Source organism: Trachypithecus francoisi, unplaced genomic scaffold (assembly GCF_009764315.1).
Source record: "Trachypithecus francoisi isolate TF-2019V2 unplaced genomic scaffold, Tfra_2.0 Lachesis_group12, whole genome shotgun sequence".
Lineage (NCBI taxonomy): Eukaryota > Metazoa > Chordata > Mammalia > Primates > Cercopithecidae > Trachypithecus > Trachypithecus francoisi.
Window position 1 is genome coordinate 94,202,269 of NW_022681457.1, and position 8,504 is coordinate 94,210,772.

The following is an 8,504-nucleotide window of genomic DNA, read 5'->3' on the forward strand; positions in this document are numbered from 1 at the left end:
TCCTCGGGAATGTCCACTCTGTGGGAATGGGGCTTTTTCTGTCCTGCTCTGAGCTGGAACTGCTCCTGGGGGGTAGCAGACGCTCTGCTTTGTGAAGATGCTCCTTTCTGTAATGGAGAGGGCACAGAGTGGCAGGTGTCCTTAGTGAGCACCTTCCTTGGTGTGTGAGGGCGAGTGTACAGGGGACATGAGTGAGGCGCCTGCAGCCTCAGCCAAAATCGCTAAGGACACCACTGTACATGGAGCACCAGGTCTCAAAGCCAGCAGACTCCACCCTCTCATGACTAATACCAGTGCAGCCCTGCCAGGGACAAACTCTTCCTCACTCTGCTGCCAGGCCACACTGATCTGCATTGCCACAGCACAACTTAGCCTAACCCCACTGTGGGTGGAGAGTGGAGAGTGGGGATGGCTGGGGTTTCTCTGCTGTGTCTCATCAATGACCCTCTGGCCCTCTGCTCACCCAAAGCCTCAAGTTTCTGGTCTGGCTGCTCCAATGGTGGAGTTAGGAACCATTTTGTATCCTTTGCTTGGCTGTCCCCAGCCTGGGGTGGGGGAGTTGGGGTGGGCTGCAAGCTAGCAGTGTGTTCTGTGGGAGGGCTGCTCTTGCTTTCACCCTCACTGCAGACAAGGGCTGGAGCGGAAGAGACACCTGCTGATGAGGCCTCACAGGTGAGTTGGGCAGGCACCTAGGGAGCACAGACATGTCTCAGGCCCAGGGCTGAGAGGTAGCCACAGTCTCGGTGGGTTTGTCATGAACAGAGGGGACCGATCTGGGCAGGTGCCCAGAGACTGTGGGGAGTCATGTGTACGCTCAACATGGGATGGGAGAGCAGACTGGGTCCTGCTAGGGTGGAGAGGGGGAAGGGGATCCCCAGGTCCAAGAGAGAGCAGTCCTAACCAGGGTCTGGGATCAGCACCTGCGCTCAGGCTCTTGGGACACAGAGACCAGGATTCAAATTCCAACTCTGCCACCTTAGTCAAATCCCTTCTGAGCCTCAGTTTCTTCATCTGTCAAATAGGGATGGCCAACCTTTTGAAATGAGATATCTATAATCAGCAAGGTCCGTGGGGCCCAATTGTCTGCATTCAAATCCTAGTTCTGCCACTGCTTGGTCATAGCAGTGACTGTGAACCTGTGAACCAAAATGTTTCTGACATAGGTCTCAATCAAATTTAGAAAGTTAATTTTGCCAACGTTAAGGAAGCACCTGTGACACAGCCTCAGGAGATACTGGCGACATGTGCCCAAGGTGGCCGGGGTACAGCTTGCTGTTGTACATTTTAGGGAGACATGAGACATCAATTAATATGTGTAAGATGTACATCGGTTTGGTCGGTAAGGCAGGACAACTCCAAGGGGGTAGGGCAGTGGGGGGATCTTCCAGGCCATAGGTAGATGAGAGACGAGAGATTGCATTCTTCTGAGCCCTGAGCAGCCTTCCACTGAATACACAATTTAGTCTGACTCAGTGACCAGCTTGCCTGTGTTATAGGTAGTACCCACATTTGGTGGTTCCCAAGCTCTTGTACCGTGCCCAAGAAGAACAAGGATATGTTGGACATTGAAGGGTGAGGAGGGCAGAGAAGAATTCTATTGAGCGATAAAAACGGCTTTCAGCAGAGAGGGGATGTGGGGTTTGTCTCCCTACCTGAAGGTGGGAAAGTTCCCTTGTGTGGCTGGGTCTGGGGCCTTTTATGGACTCAGAATGGGGAGTGCATGCTGATTGGTTTGAGAGTATGCAAAAAAGGTGAAAGTGAAGACACCACTCAAAGGTGGGCACAACACTGTAGAAAACCAATTAGGAAAGGGTAGGTGTCTGTAAAACAGGTGAAGTGTGGGGACAAATCTGAGGAAAGTGAACCAAGCAGGAAGAGAGGTTCTCAATCCAGTCTGAGGATTTAACTTGTAGCTTGGCTTTCAGGCTTTAAACTGTCTCCTGCTTGGAGGCGGGGTTTCTCTGGGGACCCACCCCTATCTGCCTAGGCATTTGGCTGCCTCCTGTCTCTATCACAACGACATGTGAAAGATATAGCTCTGAGGTCGCTGAGCTCCCTGGCTGTTCTCCCGGGACTCTTTCCAGCCTCCACTCCAATTAGGGGACTTTCCCTGGTATCCTCAGCTCCTTCCTGGGTCCCCTGAATCAGATTGGCCAGAACAGATGTGGAAAAGGCCCTGCTGGGCTCCTCAAGCTGACCCAAGTTGTCTCGGGGTCTGGGGAAGAGAGGGCAGTAGGTGGGAGTGGGGTGAGAGAGTGCTGGAAGCAGATCAGACAGGGCTTTCCGGACAGAGTAGGGAGGAAGGAGGGTATTCTAGTGAGGTGGGGAGCCATGGAAGTTTCAGCAGGGGGTTCATGGTCTGATTTATATTTTAGGGGCAAGAGAAGACAGCAGAGGCTCAAGGAGGAGGCCTGACAACAAGTGAGGGTGGAGAGACTCCATGTGGGGCTGTGGACGGGATGCTGAGCCTCCAGGGCTCCTGGGACTTGGATGAACATGCCCTGGGCTCTTGTGCAGGGCCAGCTTTGATCCAGTGGAGCTGGGTGGACCCTGAGATGCTGTAGTCTAGCAAGCTCCTGGGGATGCTGCTGCTGTTGCTGGCGCGCAGCCCACATGTTAAGCAGCAGCTGGGAGAGGTCAGCTGGTTCACGTATTTGTTTCACATGTATTTCATGAAGGCTGTCTACATGCCAGGTGCTGGAACATAGTGGAGAGCAAGACAGGTGTGTCCCTGCCCTCTGGTGATGGCTGATGTAGTCCATTCTCCTTATTGTTTGACTTTGTCTCCACGTTTCAAATTGAGATTCCCAGGAGTCAGGATCTGGTTTTCCCAGTCTGGACACAGTGTCTGCTCCAGGCCTGTTAAACTGCAGGTTTGGAGGGGCTCCCCAAACAGGCCTGGGCTAAGCAGGAGAGTCGTGTGAGGAGAGAACAATGGCCAGCTCTACACAGGTGGGAAGCACAGTTTCTGCTCTGCAGATGGGGAAACTGACACCCACAGGAGTACAGCGACATGCTGAGATCTTGCAGATGGCAAGGTGGAGAATCAGGGCTTATATCATGTTCTCTTGGACTCTGACTCCGTGGCTTTTCCACTGCTTCCCTCCCCAGAGCTCAGCTGTGGCTCCCGCATCTGTTCCACTGGCACACTTACTTCTGCTGAGATGACCAGAGCAGGAAGCAGGAAAGTCGACTTCCCTGAAAGAGGTAATCTGCCCGGGGCTGTCAGGAGGAAGGCCCATGGGAATGCTTCTAGCATCAGAGTCCTTTGCGGTTTTCTACCAGAAGGCACCGTACCGGTGTCCGTCCAGAGAAGGCCGGGCAGTCAATGCAATTTAACCCCATGCTCAATTACTCAACACAAATAAGAGTCGAATTAAGATTCATGGTTTCATGATTATTGTTGCATGACCCAAGCATTTAACTGGTGGTGGACATATTTACGTGAGTCCAGCAGTCTGATCCCTAAAATCTTCCTCAGACTTTCAACCTCCATAAATCATTTTTGGTAACAGCTATCTTGTAATTACCACAAAGTCCAAAGCGCAGAAGGCCTCTCTGCAGACTCCATGCCCCAGGGAAGGTCGGTTGAACAAGTCCCTCTCGGGAGGAGGGCTGAGGTTTCACCTAGTGTCTGTCAGCCAGATGCATGACCTCTGGCTCCAGGAGACAATCTCTGGCGTTTGCTTAGTGGGATGGATGGGAATCTGGGCAAACAACAGCCAGGAATGATATATGAGGGGGATTGCGAGGGTAGGGGGTGGGGGTGTTGTCCCTGGAGGTTACTGAAATCCACATCTGCAGACAGGCCAGAGGGAGGGAGGGATGTCTGTGTGTCCCCTTCCCCATGACACTTCAGGGCTTCTTAGGATCAGGTGGGTGACTTTGGGGCGGTGATTTAACCTCTCAGTGCCTCGGTGTCGCCACCTGGAAGTCAGAGTGGATGGACCTTCCCTGACAGGGCAGTTATGAGGGCCACAGCAAGTGCCCAGATAAATAAGTGCCGGTGACTGGAGTGTGGTGCATGGACAGCTTGTGCTGGGCAAGGTGCTCATCTGGTCCTCACATGTCCTGTTGCTGATTGTCTGAGGACGCCCTCGACACTGCTTGGCAGTCCTGATGCTGCTTACCTGGGTCACCTCCCAAATAAACCACTTACCCTCCCTGTCACAGGGTCTGCCCCTGGGAAAGTCCAAGACAGGGGGCTGAGGGGAGGCGTGGGCCTAGCAGGAGCAAGGATGTAACCCAAGTCAGAGGGAACTGGGTCCTGGGAAAGGTTCCAGATCAGGATTTGGTCTCAGGAAAAAGGCAGGAGCCAGGTTATTGGACCTGGTCCCCAAGGATGACATGACAATGATGTGAAACGTAAGAACAGCAAAAGCTTTTACAGGTGCCTGTTGTGTGCCAAGCACTGCTTATACACAAGCAAATTCATTTCATTCTCACCAAAACCCTGGGTGTAGGTTCCATTATTGTCCCCACTTTACAGATGAGGAAACCAAGGCTCACAGAGGTTAAGTAACTTGCTGAAGGGAAGAGTAGGGTGAGGAGTGAGGCAGATTCAGGGCCTTCTCTCCTCAGTTACTGGCTGCATTAAAGGCTCTGAGAGGTCCTGTGGCAGAGAAGCAGGTGGTTTGCAGTTTTCCTCAAACACCTGTGACAAAGAATCCTCTATGCAGAGGATCTCTCTGACCCAAACAGCTTGGGATTTCCAGGATAGATGTGTAAAGCACTGCTTACCACGGAGATTGTCCCTGAAGGTGTAATGTGGGGCCTTCCTGGGCCCCCAAGAATCCAGAGATGTCTGGGGCTGCAGCTGCAACTTGGGCGCCTGCAGCCATGCCCAGGAAGGCAGGGGTCCTGTCTGCTCCCAGCTCCTGCTGGCTCCATGACACCATCCCAGGCCCAGTTCTGCCTTAGGGCCCCCCTCTGCCCACCCCTCTGTGCCTGGCCATGCTGTTCCTCTACTGGTGGATGACTCAGCCTGGCTGCATCACAGTGGGCTCCAAGGGCAGCAGGTGAGGTGCAGATGGTGTCACAAACAAACCCAATGCTTGTCAGCCCACAGGATGGTGCAGGGAGCAAGGTTGAGGCTGCAACAGAGGCTCCGGGCCTGGGAATGGATCTTGCCTGGCCATGCAAGGGTGGAGATGGTGCAGTTGGTGGCCTTGGGGACTGCCACTGCAGCTCCCACAGCTGCTCCTGCCATTACCCCTCATGCCTCTCTACTGCAGCTGGTGTGATGGCAGCCGCTGCTCTGGATGGTCAGCAGCTGCCATCAGTGGGTATATATCCAGAGGGATATAAATCATTCTATCATAAAGACTCATGTACGTGAATATTCATTGCAATACTATTCACAATATTAAAGACATGGAATCCACCTAAATGCCCATCAGTGACAGACTGGATAAAGAAAACATGGTACATAGATACCATGGAATACTATGCAGCCATAAAAAAGAATGAGATCACATCTTTTTTATGATCACAGTACATAGATACCATGGAATACTATGCAGCCATAAAAAAGAATGAGATCACAGCCATAAAAAAGAATGAGATCATGGTTGGAGCTGGAGACTGTTATCCTTAGTAAACTAATGCAGGAATAGAAAACCAAATACCGCATGTTTTCACTTGTAAGTGGGAGCTAAATCATAAGAACTTATGAACACAAAGAAGAAAAGAACAGACACTGTGGTCTACCTGAGGGAGGAAGGTGGGAGGAGGGAGAGGAGCAGAAAAGATAACTATTGGGTACTGGCTTAATACCTGGATGATGAACTAATCTGTACAACAAAACCCCATGACACGAGTTTACCTATATAACAGTGTAAGGTATTATTACACACATGTACCCCTGAACCTAAAATAAAAGTTAAAAAAAATAAAGACACAGTCTTGGAGGTAGGATTTAAAAGAACATCTTAAAAGATAATTTAATGCACCTGAAAAATGACAGCTTTTACAGGGCATGCTGCTGCCTGTGTGAGGACCTGCAGCTAGGACCTCTGGCTCCTGAGCCCAGCTCCAGCCCCACCTGGCAGCTCCAAAGACTACCCCACATATAACCACCCCCTCAGCACAGGCCAGAGGCTCCAGATGGAGGTGGAGAAGGCAGGCTGTGAGCAGTCTGGCTGGGTGTGGACCTTCAGCTGCACCTGGGTCTGGGGTGTGGGCTCTGGGGACAGTGTTTACCCTCAGGTCACCTTTGCAACCTAGACCCTGGCAAGATGGACAGGCAGGCTTCTGGAGCCACGGTCACAGAATGAGATCTAAAGGGGGTCACAGTCTGTTTAGGCCCTTCCCTTTGGCCCTGCCACAGCTCTGAGACCCTAACAAGCCCACCCAGTGGGCAGCCCCTTGCCAGAGCTGCCCCTACCTCCCTTCTTTCATCTCTCCCACCCCAGCTTGCCTCCTGATCTGCTGGGCTCTGCTGGAAGGGGAGAGTGGCTGATGGAACTCGGTAGAATTCTCTAAAAATGAATCCTCTAAAAATGAGTTTTCCCTGCATATCAACCCTTCGTCATGCACTGTTGACTCTCTAAGCATTCTATAGCAGGGGGATGGGGAAAGAAAAAAAACACCAGACTTATGCTTATTGAGATAAATATTAAGAGTCTGAGGCAAAAATGTTATAAACGTGTCTACTGCTGCTTGTTGACAAGTGCACACTGCCTGACAAGTGAGTTTTCATAGCTCCCTGGAGGTGTCTCTGCAGAGAGAGGCAGCTCTATTCCCCACCTCCTCAGGTTCCTGGTGTTCAGGCTGCAGGATAGCCCCAGATACTATTTACTTGAGGTCCCACTGATCCCATACAGACCAACTTGTACCACCTTCAGGCTCTGCAGCCGGGCACAGTTCACTCAAGCGGAGTTGATTTATTTACCATCATTTCCTCCTGCTGGAGAAGTAGGGGTGGGAGCAATACCTGCTGAGAGCCTTCTGTGTTCAGGACCCTTTACCTGGAATCCCTCTGAGCATCATCACAGCCACTCTGTGAGGGAGGAGACAGACTGTGCTGGAGAGGGGTCACTTACTCTCCCCTGCACCTGTTCACCCTCTGCTGGGCATCTCTGTGCCCTGGACTCTGTACTAGGCATAGGAATGCAGCAGTGACCCTGATGCAGTCAGAACCTGCACTTACAGGCTAAAGGGGGAGGAGCCCTTTATGACCAGAGGGGCACACGTGAGGCAGGGACCAAACCCAGGCTAGGGGATTGCAGGGGTTTCCCCAGGGAGTGCGGGACTGAGATTGAGGAGGCATAGGCATTAGCCAGGTGAGGAAAGTAGAAAGGGAGTTCTGGGCAGAGGGAGCAATACTGCAGAGGTCTGGAGGCAAGAGAAAATTTAAAAAGCGCAGGGTACAGAAAACAGGTGAGAAGTGAACTTTGCCAAAGTCACAGGCTAGAGACGGCAAACCCAGGATCCTCACCCAGTCTGAGCAGCAAGCACAGGATTCTTCACCACTGTGATGAACGAGTCAGTCTCTGTAGCAAACTCTGAGAAAAGAGTGAATTCCCTGAACTCCAGGGGTCTGGGGTACCAGTCATCAGGGATGTGGCCAAGACAGGGTCATGGATCACCTGGGAAACTCATTAAGGTGCAGATACAGATTCCGGTCTGGGGTGGGGCCTGGCATTCTGCATTTCTGACAAGTCTCCAGGTGATGCCCAATGGTCAGCAGCACCACCTGAGCGATGAGGGACCAGAACACAGGACCCAGCCCGTCTGACTCCACACTGGGCAGTCAACGTTCACAGTGGGCACTGGGCGCCCCTACCCAGCAGGCGGGGCCGTCCAGGAGGCTTCCTGGAAGAGAGTGAGGCCTGACCTGAATTCTCAGAGGTGGCCCTGATAGGGGAGGGTGTTTCCAGGCAGGAGAGGTTGAGCGACTCCTTCTGTGTTCCTTGTTCCCACGGCTGGTGAGGAGTGGAGGATGCTCACAGCAGCTCACAGGGAGCCTCTGCTGGTCCCCGGGCTGAGATGCTGGGATTCTCCCTGCCTTCTGCTATCTGGAGTGTGTCCAGCTCAGCATGAAAGGGCCATGTAAGAAATGTTCTGCACTAAAAAGCTCCAGGGTGCAGAATAATTTGCTTCTGATTAAGTAAAATGTCATAGGTCACCGTGTGACCATGTTTAATATTGAATCTTTTCTGATGTCCTCACTCCCACAACCTATTAATCGCCAATTTTCTTCTCTGCCTCCAGTTCTAATTTGCATCTGAAGTAAGGCCACTTAGTCCCCACCCCACCCCCCTTCCTTTTTCCTTCTATCCACTACTGTGAGCGTCTGCTATGAGTCCTTAATGTCCTAGGCCCAGGGAGCATCCTAGAGCTTCCCGCCCAGGGAAGGTGACAGAAGATGGAGATAAAGATGTGATGCCTGCCTGTTCTTGAGGGTCTGGCTCCCTCGTGGAACCCTGAGGGTGGAGGTGGGTGAGGGGACAATGCAGAAATTAACAATCCAAGGACGCTCCCGTGGGCCTGTGAAAGCAAAA